This window comes from Salvia splendens, chromosome 18, assembly GCF_004379255.2.
Source record: "Salvia splendens isolate huo1 chromosome 18, SspV2, whole genome shotgun sequence".
Taxonomy (NCBI): domain Eukaryota; kingdom Viridiplantae; phylum Streptophyta; class Magnoliopsida; order Lamiales; family Lamiaceae; genus Salvia; species Salvia splendens.
Genome location: NC_056049.1, coordinates 13815689 through 13828785, shown reverse-complemented (window position 1 = coordinate 13828785; position 13097 = coordinate 13815689). Strand labels below are relative to the sequence as shown.

Here is a 13097-nt window from a genome sequence, read left to right as displayed (position 1 = left end):
TTTTTTTTTGCACCTCCTTCTTTCTTATTAGTCAACTTCTTCATCTGCAAATATCAAAAATTAGCAAACAAAAAGAGAAAATTAGCAACTTGCTGAACCAATATGCTAACAAGGTAAGCATTTCTCCGGGTATTTAAGGTATTATATACCACCTGCTATCATTGCATTGCATGCTGCATCAGCAACAGCAGATAAGCAGTGAGTGTCCAAAAGTTTCTTCTTTATCATCCCCATATAGCTAGACATTGTTAAATGGATTGATTGACAAAAGTACAGGGCTGCCATTCTCTATGCAAAACAAAGACAAGAAAATGATTTAAGAACAGAGGCAATCATCAATAAAAGAAACAAAATGAAAAGGTTCTCAAAAATAGAGAATTACATATAAATTATCTTGTAAATATCTAGTCTGAAGATTGTGAAGAACTGAAGGCTCGTTCAAATAACTTAGTTGTGTAAGATCATCTACTTAGTCAAGTATCTGAGGGGTTGGTTGGTAGGTCTTGAGTGGGAACTGTCACTACCTGTAGTGATAATGCAGTAAGTGCAAAGTTCTTGTAGAATGCAACAAAAGCAGTGAAGAGGTGGAAATCAAATGAACTAACACATCCTACCGATAGCAGAACCAATTCTTTCTCCCTGAGTTTGATTTTATTTTCCCAGATTCCCAGAGCTCATCATCTCGCAAACACCAACCAGGAAGATTCTAAAAATCATGTCATCACAATCAGTGAGTAGCTGAGAGAAAAAATACAATTTGTAAACTAAAATTGCTAAACATTAAGGCAAGATAAAAATGCAACATTCTGATCGTTCATGAGCCCAACTCTTTTTTTTTCATGTGCCCCACTATACTACTTGATGCAGTGCATAGAAAATACAGAGCTTTAACTAGCCAGCTAAATGCTTTAGTGTCGAGCAGAACAATGAAATCAAACAAAAGAAAAGTTGCATTCCAACATAATGTAGACAAAAGCTGACGGGTAAGAAAATAGATTAAAGCTCTAATTTGGTTTAGATAACTACCTAATCTCAGGTAATGCAACCAGCACCTAGTTCATAAACCATAAAGAATCCAAATGACCAGTATGATAACACTCTCAGCAAAAGCATTGAATCCTCCTTCAATCTCGTAGCATGATCAACTGCTTCACAACTCTACAAATCGGAAACAGTACAAGTCAGCTCTAGTTAACGGCTAAATTGGTACGGAAGCAATGATATAAGAAGTACTATTTCGAATGCAAAAAAACACACCTTTTTTAGAATCTGGTTTTCAAGAATCGTGTCATGCGGCTATTAGAGTGCTCCATAAGCACTTATCGAAAGGACTGGACATCGGAGGAGTAGAAGAAAGCGTGGATATTCGACGGCCCTGATGAAAATCAGAACTTAATTATCTGCGTCCTTTACCATATTTTGAATTAAATGAAGAGCGGTATAGATTTTAAAGAAAACAGTAGGAGTACCTTCTGAAGGGAGGTCGGTATTTCTTCCCTTTTTATTAAATCCCAAAGCAGTGCATCGGATTTATCGGGGAGACCCTTCGGATTGTTGCCAATCAGGAGTATGTCCGCACTCTGACGTCGTATGTGTGGTAAGTAGAAGTCTAGTCATCTTGCACAGCCTTGGCTTCTTCGAGCTGTCCAAGCTTAACCGGAGAAATTTCTGTAAAGCCCACAACCTTATCATTTAATCTTTTTTGCCCTAGATGTGCATATCACAAGTCAAGTGATAATAACCTCATCATTTCATCTATTTTCGGCTACACCATTTTTCTACAATGAGAGTCTCAGGGATTTTCTCGAATTAACCTGCTTTCCTGTACAGGACCATGATGTTGTCATAAGTAATAGCTGATGAGCCATAACCCATGCCTTTTATTCTCTGCAGATGGAGAAGGGCTTTCGTTAAGACTACTTCTCGACATAACATAACAGCTCAACATAGCACCATAAGCCTTACATATTTATGTGCAGAAAGACTGTATATATTCACATGCAAAAGCGCGCATCTTCATATTATTTAGTATTCACCTAGCATTATAAGAAATAGCATACCCATTTACTGATTTTAGCATGTTAGGCAGCAAGGCCACTGACATCTTAGTCATATTACAGCAAATTCTCAACACCATTTGTCCATACCGCACGGTTATTTTGAAAAAAATATGTGCATTTAGCAATTGAGCTCAATATATCAAATAAATAACAACTGGAAAGCAATAATCAGAATCAAACGGAATTGTATATCTTAAGATTAAATTCAATATACATGAGAAAATTCACATAGTTCGAACTGAATATCTAAACATAAAAATCATTCAAATTAGGGATTATGGTGTTCAACGAGCCATTGCTTTTTCACACTAAGAAAACAGTGATTCCAAAACGATGGAGTTGTAGTGCTACCTCAAGGGCAGAGATTGTAGAGAGCTGAGAAAGAGACTTGGCAAGAATATGGCCAGCTAGGATAACATGTGTTGGGTATATATTGAATGGAAACAAGGCTCAAACATGGTTATCCTATTTGCCCCTCTATCCCTATTCCATATTGACCATACCATATGAAGATTACATGCAAAATAAAGTAACTCGGAATAATGTAGAGTGTTTTACAACAAAGCTCAAATCTCACATAATGTGGCTTTTTATCAAACTAACTCAATATTCCATCATTCTTAAATCACTTAACTGGAGTCATGTAGTAAAAACTGAACTCATCAAACAAAAGCACGAATTAATCATCCTAGAAGGTAGGGAATCATGTAGGTACACTAGGTAATGTTCGACATGCTACTGAAAACAAATACAGAAAAATATACAAACAAAAGCAAGACACAAATGAGCAACACCTCCTCCCACTAAGGCCGTACTTGCAAGTTGGACTTTAGTGTGCAAAAAGACTAAAACACTGACCAACAAAAAAAATAAGAATAAAAGAAAAGAAAGGGGTCACCTTGTTTGGTAAGCTTCTGCACGTCATGGGATCTGGGCATGTCCTAGATTGGGCAGTTGTCTCTTCTTCCCTTGCATGCTGCTCAGCCTCAACCCTCTCCTACATAAACTCATTTTCTCCCTTGTAAGGGTTCTTCAAGTTGCTGATTTCATCTCCCACCAACAGCTCTTTATCATCTTTCTTTGCTTGCTTCACCTTCTTTCTTTTTTTCTTTTTTTTTTGCATCTCCTTCAGTATAATCAGGCAACTTCCTAATTTTGTTCCCCCTCCTATGTCAGCCTCATTCCTCTCCTATTTCAACTCCTTTTCTCCCTTGTAACAGATCTTGAGGTTGCTGATTTAATCTCCTCCAACAGCGTTTTATCTTCTTTTTTTTGCTTTCGTCTTCTTTCTTTTTTTTTCTTCTCTTTTTTTTTGCACCTTTCTTTCTTTTTTCTTTTTTTCTCTTTTCTTTTTTTCTTTTCTTTTTTTTTTTTGCACCTCCTTCTTTCTTATTAGTCAACTTCTTCATCTGCAAATATCAAAAATTAGCAAAACGAAAAGAGAAAATTAGCAACTTGCTGAACCAATATGCTAACAAGGTAAGCATTTCTCCGGGTATTTAAGGTATTATATACCACCTGCTATCATTGCATTGCATGCTGCATCAGCAACAGCATAAGCATGAGGAGTGTCCAAAAGTTTCTTTCTTTATCATCCCCATATAGCTAGACATTGTTAAATGGATTGATTGACAAAAGTACAGGGCCTGCCATTCTCTATGCAAACAAAGACAAGAAAATGATTTAAGAACAGAGGCAATCATCAATATAAAGAAACAAAATGAAAAGGTTCTCAAAAATAGAGAATTACATATAAATTATCTTGTAAATATCTAGTCTGAAGATTGTGAAGAACTGAAGGCTCGTTCAAATAACTTAGTTGTGTAAGATCATCTACTTAGTCAAGTATCTGAGGATTGGTTGGTAGGTCTTGAGTGGGAACTGTCACTACCTGTAGTGATAATGCAGTAAGTGCAAAGTTCTTGTAGAATGCAACAAAAGCAGTGAAGAGGTGGAAAATCAAATGAACTAACACATCCTACCGATAGCAGAACCAATTCTTTCTCCCCTGAGTTTGATTTTATTTTCCCAGATTCCCAGAGCTCATCATCTCGCAAACACCAACCAGGAAGATTCTAAAAATCATGTCATCACAATCAGTGAGTAGCTGAGGGAAAAATACAATTTGTAAACTAAAATTGCTAAACATTAAGGCAAGATAAAAATGCAACATTCTGATCGTTCATGAGCCCAACTCTTTTTTTTTCATGTGCCCCACTATACTACTTGATGCAGTGCATAGAAAATACAGAGCTTTAACTAACCCAGCCAAATGCTTTAGTGCCGAGCAGAACAATTGCAATGAAATCAAACAAAGGAAAAGTTGCATTCCAACATAATGTAGACAAAAGCTCACGGGTAAGAAAATAGATTAAATCTCTAATTTGGTTTTGATAACTACCTAATCTCAGGTAATGCAACCAGCACTTAGTTCATAAACCATAAAGAATCCAAATGACCAGTATGATAACACTCTCAGCAAAAGCATTGAATCCTCCTTCAATCTCTTAGCATGATCAACTACTTCACAACTCTACATATCAGAAACCAATTCAAGTCAGCTCCATTTAACGGCTAAATACGTACGGAAGCAATGATATAAGAAGTACTATTTGGAAAGCAAAAAACACACCTTTTTTAGAATCTGGTTCTCAAGAATCGTGTCATGCGGCTATTAGAGTGCTCCATAGCACTTATCGAAAGGACTGGACAATGGAGGAGGAGGAGAAAGCGTGGATATTCGACGGCCCTGATGAAAATCAGAACTTAATTATCTGCGTCCGATCACCATATTTAGAATTAAATGAAGAGCGGTATAGATTTTAAAGAGAACAGTAGGCGTACATTCTGAAGGGAGGTCGGTATTTCTTCCCTTTTTATTAAATCCCAAAGCAGTGCATCGGATTTATCGGGGAGACCCTTCGGATTGTAGCCAATCAGGAGTATGTTCCGCACTCTGACGTCGTATGTGTGGCAAGTAGAAGTCTAGTCATCTAGCACAGCCTTGGCTTCTTCGAGCTGTCCAAGCTTAACCGGAGAAATTTCTGTAAAGCACACAACCTTATCATTTAATCTTTTTTGCCCTAGATGTGCATATAGTGAAGTCAAGCACCATTTTTCTACAATGAGAGTCTCAGGGATTTTCTCGAATTAACCTGCTTTCCTGTACAGGACCATGATGTTGTCATAAGTAATAGCTGATGAGCCATAACCCATGCCTTTTATTCTCTGCAGACGGAGAAGGGCTTTCGTTAAGACTACTTCTCTGACATAACATAACAGCTCAACATAGCACCATAAGCCTTACATATTTATGTGCAGAAAGACTGTATTATATTCACATGCAAAAGCGCGCATCTTCATATTATTTTAGTATTCACCTAGCATTATAAGAAATAGCATACCCATTTACTGATTTTAGCATGTTAGGCAGCAAGGCCACTGACATCTTAGTCATATTACAGCAAATTCTCAACACCATTTGTCCATACCGCACGGTTATTTTGAAAAAAATATGTGCATTTAGCAATTGAGCTCAATATATCAAATAAATAACAACTGGAAAGCAATAATCAGAATCAAACGGAATTGTATATCTTAAGATTAAATTCAATATACATGAGAAAATTCACATAGTTCGAACTGAATATCTAAACATAAAAATCATTCAAATTAGGGATTATGGTGTTCAACGAGCCATTGCTTTTCACACTAAGAAAACAGTGATTCCAAAACGATGGAGTTGTAGTGCTACCTCAAGGGCAGAGATTGTTAGAGAGCTTGAGAAAGAGACTTGGCAAGAATATGGCCAGCTAGGATAACATGTGTTGGGTATATATTGAATGGAAACAAGGCTCAAACATGGTTATCCTATTTGCCCTCTATCCCTATTCCATATTGACCATACCATATGAAGATTACATGCAAAATAAAGTAACTCGGAATAATGTAGAGAGTGTTTTACAACAAAGCTCAAATCTCACATAATGTGGCTTTTTATCAAACTCAAACTCAATATTGCATCATTCTTAAATCACTTAACTGGAGTCATGTAGTAAAAAACTGAACTCATCAAACAAAAGCACGAATTAATCATCCTAGAAGGTAGGGAATCATGTAGGTACACTAGGTCATGTTCGACATGCTACTGAAACAAATACAGAAAAATACAAACAAAAGCAAGACACAAATGAGCAACACCTCCTCCCACTAAGGCCGTACTTGCAAGTTGGACTTTAGTGTGCAAAAAGACTAAAAACACTGACCAACAAAAAAAAATAAGAATAAAAGAAAAGAAAGGGGGTCACCTTGTTTTGGTAAGCTTCTGCACGTCATGGGATCTGGGCATGTCCTAGATTGGGCAGTTGTCTCTTCTTCCCTTGCATGCTGCTCAGCCTCAACCCTCTCCTACATAAACTCATTTTCTCCCTTGTAAGGGTTCTTGAAGTTGCTGATTTCATTTCCACCAACAGCTCTTTATCATATTTCTTTGCTTGCTTCACCTTCTTTCTTTTTTTCTTTTTTTTTGCATCTCCTTCGGTATAATCAGGCAACTTCCTAATTTTGTTCCCCCTCCTATGCAAGCCTCATTCCTCTCTTATTTCAACTCCTTTTCTCCCTTGTAACAGATCTTGAGGTTGCTGATTTAATCTCCTCCAACAGCGTTTTATCTTCTTTTTTTTGCTTTCGTCTTCTTTCTTTTTTTCTTCTCTCTTTTTTTGCACCTTCTTTCTTTCTTTTTTTCTTTTTTTCTCTTTTCTTTTTCTCTTTTCTTTTTTTCTTTTCTTTTTTTTTGCACCTCCTTCTTTCTTATTAGTCAACTTCTTCATCTGCAAATATCAAAAATTAGCAAAACGAAAAGAGAAAATTAGCAACTTGCTGAACCAATATGCTAACAAGGTAAGCATTTCTCCGGGTATTTAAGGTATTATATACCACCTGCTATCATTGCATTGCATACTGCATCAGCAACAGCATAAGCATGAGGAGTGTCCAAAAGTTTCTATCTTTATCATCCCCATATAGCTAGACATTGTTAAATTGATTGATTGACAAAAGTACAGGGCCTGCCATTCTCTATGCAAAACAAAGACAAAAAAATGATTTAAGAACAGAGGCAATCATCAGTATAAACAAACAGAATGAAAAGGTTCTCAAAAACAGAGAATTACATATAAATTATCTTGTAAATATCTAGTCTGAAGAATGTGAAGAACTGAAGGCTCGTTCAAATAACTTAGTTGTGTGATCATCTACTTAGTCAAGTATCTGAGGATTGGTTGGTAGGTCTTGAGTGGGAACTGTCACTACCTGTAGTGATAATGAAGTAAGTGCAAAGTTCTTGTAGAATGCAACAAAAGCAGTGAAGAGGTGGAAAATCAAATGAACTAACACATCCTACCGATAGCAGAACCAATTCTTTCTCCCCAGAGTTTGATTTTATTTTCCCAGATTCCCAGAGCTCATCATCACGCAAACACCAACCTGGAAGATTCTAAAAATCATGTCATCACAATCAGTGAGTAGTTGAGAGAAAAATACAATTTGTAAACTAAAATTGCTAAACATTAAGGCAAGATAAAAATGCAACATTCTGATCGTTCATGAGCCCAACTCTTTTTTTTCATGTGCCCCACTATACTACTTGATGCAGTGCATAGAAAATACAGAGCTTTAACTAACCCAGCCAAATGCTTTAGTGCCGAGCAGAACAATTGCAATGAAATCAAACAAAGGAAAAGTTGCATTCCAACATAATGTAGACAAAAGCTCACGGGTAAGAAAATAGATTAAAGCTCTAATTTGGTTTAGATAACTACCTAATCTCAGGTAATGCAACCAGCACCGAGTTCATAAACCATAAAGAATCCAAATAACCAGTATGATAACACTCTCAGCAAAAGCATTGAATCCTCCTTCAATCTCTTAGCATGAGCAACTGAATCACAACTCTACAAATCGGAAACTAGTACAAGTCAGCTCCAGTTAATGGCTAAATAGGTACGGAAGCAATGATATAAGGAGTACTATTTGGAATGCAAAAAACACACCTTTTTTAGCATCTGGTTCTCAAGAATCGTGTCATGCGGCTATTAGAGTGCTCCATAAGCACTTATCGAAAGGACTGGACATCGGAGGAGGAGAAGAAAGCGTGGATAGTCGACGGCCCTGATGAAAATCAGAACTTAATTATCAGCGTTCAATCACCATATTTTGAATTAAATGAAGGTATAGATTTTAAACAGATCAGTAGGCGTACCTTCTGAAGGGAAGTTGGTATTTCTTCCCTATTTATAATATCCCAAAGCAATGCATCAGATTTATCGGAGAGACCCTTCTGATAGTAGCCAATCAGGAATGTTCGGCACTCTGATGTCGTATGTGTGGCAAGTAGAAGTCTAGTCATCTAGCACAGCCTTGGCTTCTTCGATCTCTCCAAGCTTAACCAGAGAAATTTCTGTAAAGCCCACAACCTTATCATTTCATCTTTTTTTCCCTAGATGTGCATAAAGTGAGATCAAGTGATAATAACCTCATCATTTCATCTATTTTCGTCGACACCATTCTTCTACAATGAGAGTCTCAGGGATTTTCTCGAATTGACCTGCTTTCCTGTACAGGACCATGATGTTGTCATAAGTAATAGCTGATGAGCCATATCCCATGCCTTTTATTCTCTGCAGATGGAGAAGGGCTTTCGTTAAGACTACTTCTCTGACATAACATAACAACTCAACATAGCACCATCAACCTTACATATTTATGTGCAGAAAGGCTGTATTATATTCACATGCAAAAGCGCGCATCTTCATATTATTTTAGTATTCACCTAGCATTATTAGAAATAGCATACCCATTTACTGATTTTAGCATGTTAGGCAGCAAGGCCACTGACATCTTAGTCATATTACATATTACAGCAAAATTCTCAACACCATTTGTCCATACCGCATGGTTATTTTGAAAAAAATATGTGCATTTAGCAATTGAGCTCAATATATCAAATACATAACGACTGGAAATCAATAATCAGAATCAAACGGAATTGTATATCTTAGGATTAAATTCAATATACATGAGAAAATTCACATAGTTCGAACTGAATATCTAAACATAAAAATCATTCAAATTAGGGATTATCGTGTTCAACGAGCCATTGCTTTTCACACTAAGAAAACAGTGATTCCAAAACGATGGAGTTGTAGTGCTACCTCAAGGGCAGAGATTGTTAGAGAGCTTGAGAAAGAGACTTGGCAAGAATATGGCCAGCTAGGATAACATGTGTTGGGTATATATTGAATGGAAACAAGGCTCAAACATGGTTATCCTATTTGCCCTCTATCCCTATTCCATATTGAACATACCATATGAAGATTACATGCAAAATAAAGTAACTCGGAATAATGTAGAGAGTGTTTTACAACAAAGCTCAAATCTCACATAATGTGGCTTTTTATCTAACTCAAACTCAATATTCCATCATTCTTAAATCACTTAAGTGGAGTCATGTAGTAAAAAACTGAACTCATCAAACAAAAGCACGAATTAATCATCCTAGAAGGTAGGGAATCATGTAGGTACACTAGGTCATGTTCGACATGCTACTGAAACAAATACAGAAAAATACAAACAAAAGCAAGACACAAATGAGCAACACCTCCTCCCACTAAGGCCGTACTTGCAAGTTGGACTTTAGTGTGCAAAAAGACTAAAAACACTGACCAACAAAAAAAAATAAGAATAAAAGAAAAGAAAGGGGTTCACCTTGTTTTGGTAAGCTTCTGCACGTCATGGGATCTGGGGCATGTCCTAGATTGGGCAGTTGTCTCTTCTTCCCTTGCATGCTGCTCAGCCTCAGCCTTCTCCTACATAAACTCATTTTCTCCCTTGTAAGGGTTCTTGAAGTTGCTGATTTCATCTCCACCAACAGCTCTTTATCATCTTTCTTTGCTTGCTTCACCTTCTTTCTTTTTTTCTTTTTTTTTGCATCTCCTTCAGTATAATCAGGCAACTTCCTAATTTTGTTCCCCCTCCTATGTCAGCCTCATTCCACTCCTATTTCAACTCCTTTTCTCCCTTGTAACAGATCTTGTGGTTGCTAATTTAATCTCCTCCAACAGCGCTTTATCTTCTTTTTTTTGCTTTCATCTCCTTTCTTTTTTTTTCTTCTCTTTTTTTTGCACCTTCTTTCTATTTTTCTTTTCTTTTTTTCTTTTCTTTTTTCTTTTCTTTTTTTTTGCACCTCCTTCTTTCTTATTAGTCAACTTCTTCATCTGCAAATATCAAAAATTAGCAAAACGAAAAGAGAAAATTAGCAACTTGCTGAACCAATATGCTAACAAGGTAAGCATTTCTCCGGGTATTTAAGGTATTATATACCACCTGCTATCATTGCATTGCATGCTGCATCAGCAACAGCATAAGCATGAGGAGTGTCCAAAAGTTTCTTTCTTTATCATCCCCATATAGCTAGACATTGTTAAATGGATTGATTGACAAAAGTACAGGGCCTGCCATTCTCTATGCAAAACAAAGACAAGAAAATGATTTAAGAACAGAGGCAATCATCAATATAAAGAAACAAAATGAAAAGGTTCTCAAAAATAGAGAATTACATAGAAATTATCTTGTAAATATCTAGTCTGAAGATTGTGAAGAACTGAAGGCTCGTTCAAATAACTTAGTTGTGTAAGATCATCTACTTAGTCAAGTATCTGAGGATTGGTTGGTAGGTCTTGAGTGGGAACTGTCACTACCTGTAGTGATAATGCAGTAAGTGCAAAGTTCTTGTAGAATGCAACAAAAGCAGTGAAGAGGTGGAAAATCAAATGAACTAACACATCCTACCGATAGCAGAACCAATTCTTTCTCCCCTGAGTTTGATTTTATTTTCCCAGATTCCCAGAGCTCATCATCTCGCAAACACCAACCAGGAAGATTCTAAAAATCATGTCATCACAATCAGTGAGTAGCTGAGAGAAAAATACAATTTGTAAACTAAAATTGCTAAACATTAAGGCAAGATAAAAATGCAACATTCTGATCGTTCATGAGCCCAACTCTTTTTTTTTCATGTGCCCCACTATACTACTTGATGCAGTGCATAGAAAATACAGAGCTTTAACTAGCCCAGCTAAATGCTTTAGTGTCGAGCAGAACAATGAAATCAAACAAAAGAAAAGTTGCATTCCAACATAATGTAGACAAAAGCTGACGGGTAAGAAAATAGATTAAAGCTCTAATTTGGTTTAGATAACTACCTAATCTCAGGTAATGCAACCAGCACCTAGTTCATAAACCATAAAGAATCCAAATGACCAGTATGATAACACTCTCAGCAAAAGCATTGAATCCTCCTTCAATCTCGTAGCATGATCAACTGCTTCACAACTCTACAAATCGGAAACCAGTACAAGTCAGCTCTAGTTAACGGCTAAATTGGTACGGAAGCAATGATATAAGAAGTACTATTTCGAATGCAAAAAACACACCTTTTTTAGAATCTGGTTTTCATGAATCGTGTCATGCGGCTATTAGAGTGCTCCATAAGCACTTATCGAAAGGACTGGACATCGGAGGAGTAGAAGAAAGCGTGGATATTCGACGGCCCTGATGAAAATCAGAACTTAATTATCTGCGTCCGATTACCATATTTTGAATTAAATGAAGAGCGGTATAGATTTTAAAGAAAACAGTAGGAGTACCTTCTGAAGGGAGGTCGGTATTTCTTCCCTTTTTATTAAATCCCAAAGCAGTGCATCGGATTTATCGGGGAGACCCTTCGGATTGTTGCCAATCAGGAGTATGTTCCGCACTCTGACGTCGTATGTGTGGTAAGTAGAAGTCTAGTCATCTTGCACAGCCTTGGCTTCTTCGAGCTGTCCAAGCTTAACCGGAGAAATTTCTGTAAAGCACACAACCTTATCATTTAATCTTTTTTGCCCTAGATGTGCATATCACAAGTCAAGTGATAATAACCTCATCATTTCATCTATTTTCGGCTACACCATTTTTCTACAATGAGAGTCTCAGGGATTTTCTCGAATTAACCTGCTTTCCTGTACAGGACCATGATGTTGTCATAAGTAATAGCTGATGAGCCATAACCCATGCCTTTTATTCTCTGCAGATGGAGAAGGGCTTTCGTTAAGACTACTTCTCCGACATAACATAACAGCTCAACATAGCACCATAAGCCTTACATATTTATGTGCAGAAAGACAGTATTATATTCACATGCAAAAGCGCGCATCTTCATATTATTTTAGTATTCACCTAGCATTATAAGAAATAGCATACCCATTTACTGATTTTAGCATGTTAGGCAGCAAGGCCACTGACATCTTAGTCATATTACAGCAAATTCTCAACACCATTTGTCCATACCGCACGGTTATTTTGAAAAAAATATGTGTATTTAGCAATTGAGCTCAATATATCAAATAAATAACAACTGGAAAGCAATAATCAGAATCAAACGGAATTGTATATCTTAAGATTAAATTCAATATACATGAGAAAATTCACATAGTTCGAACTGAATATCTAAACATAAAAATCATTCAAATTAGGGATTATGGTGTTCAACGAGCCATTGCATTTCACACTAAGAAAACAGTGATTCCAAAACGATGGAGTTGTAGTGCTACCTCAAGGGCAGAGATTGTTAGAGAGCTTGAGAAAGAGACTTGGCAAGAATATGGCCAGCTAGGATAACATGTGTTGGGTATATATTGAATGGAAACAAGGCTCAAACATGGTTATCCTATTTGCCCTGTATCCCTATTCCATATTGACCATACCATATGAAGATTACATGCAAAATAAAGTAACTCGGAATAATGTAGAGTGTTTTACAACAAAGCTCAAATCTCACATAATGTGGCTTTTTATCAAACTAACTCAATATTCCATCATTCTTAAATCACTTAACTGGAGTCATGTAGTAAAAAACTGAACTCATCAAACAAAAGCACGAATTAATCATCCTAGAAGGTAGGGAATCATGTAGGTACACTAGGTAATGTTCGACATGCT

The 13097-nt window shown here is 36.7% G+C and overlaps 2 long non-coding RNA genes across 8 annotated transcripts in view; both read right to left on the bottom strand.

Moving 5' to 3' along the window:
• Positions 1-636: 636 nt before the first annotated feature.
• On the bottom strand, positions 637-1567 carry LOC121777225. The gene is made up of 4 exons (XR_006045436.1): positions 1470-1567; positions 1258-1375; positions 1027-1158; positions 637-706 (listed from the first exon to the last, which is right to left on the bottom strand). It is a non-coding gene; the product is annotated as an uncharacterized LOC121777225 (long non-coding RNA).
• A 1568-nt stretch (positions 1568-3135) lies between these two features.
• Positions 3136-13097, bottom strand: part of LOC121777220 — a 68823-nt gene continuing 58861 nt past the window's right edge. For all 7 annotated transcript variants that reach the window (XR_006045412.1, XR_006045411.1, XR_006045409.1 and 4 more), the window contains 24 exons: positions 12039-12183; positions 11765-11964; positions 11552-11669; positions 11321-11452; positions 10908-11000; positions 10676-10816; positions 10443-10580; positions 9825-10333; positions 8593-8737; positions 8320-8517; positions 8111-8228; positions 7880-8011; positions 7462-7554; positions 7232-7370; positions 6999-7136; positions 6368-6889; positions 5216-5288; positions 4905-5104; positions 4693-4809; positions 4462-4593; positions 4043-4135; positions 3811-3951; positions 3579-3716; positions 3136-3469 (listed from right to left, as the gene is read on the bottom strand). This is a non-coding gene — a long non-coding RNA (uncharacterized LOC121777220). The remainder of the gene's footprint in view (positions 3470-3578; positions 3717-3810; positions 3952-4042; positions 4136-4461; positions 4594-4692; positions 4810-4904; positions 5105-5215; positions 5289-6367; positions 6890-6998; positions 7137-7231; positions 7371-7461; positions 7555-7879; positions 8012-8110; positions 8229-8319; positions 8518-8592; positions 8738-9824; positions 10334-10442; positions 10581-10675; positions 10817-10907; positions 11001-11320; positions 11453-11551; positions 11670-11764; positions 11965-12038; positions 12184-13097) is intronic.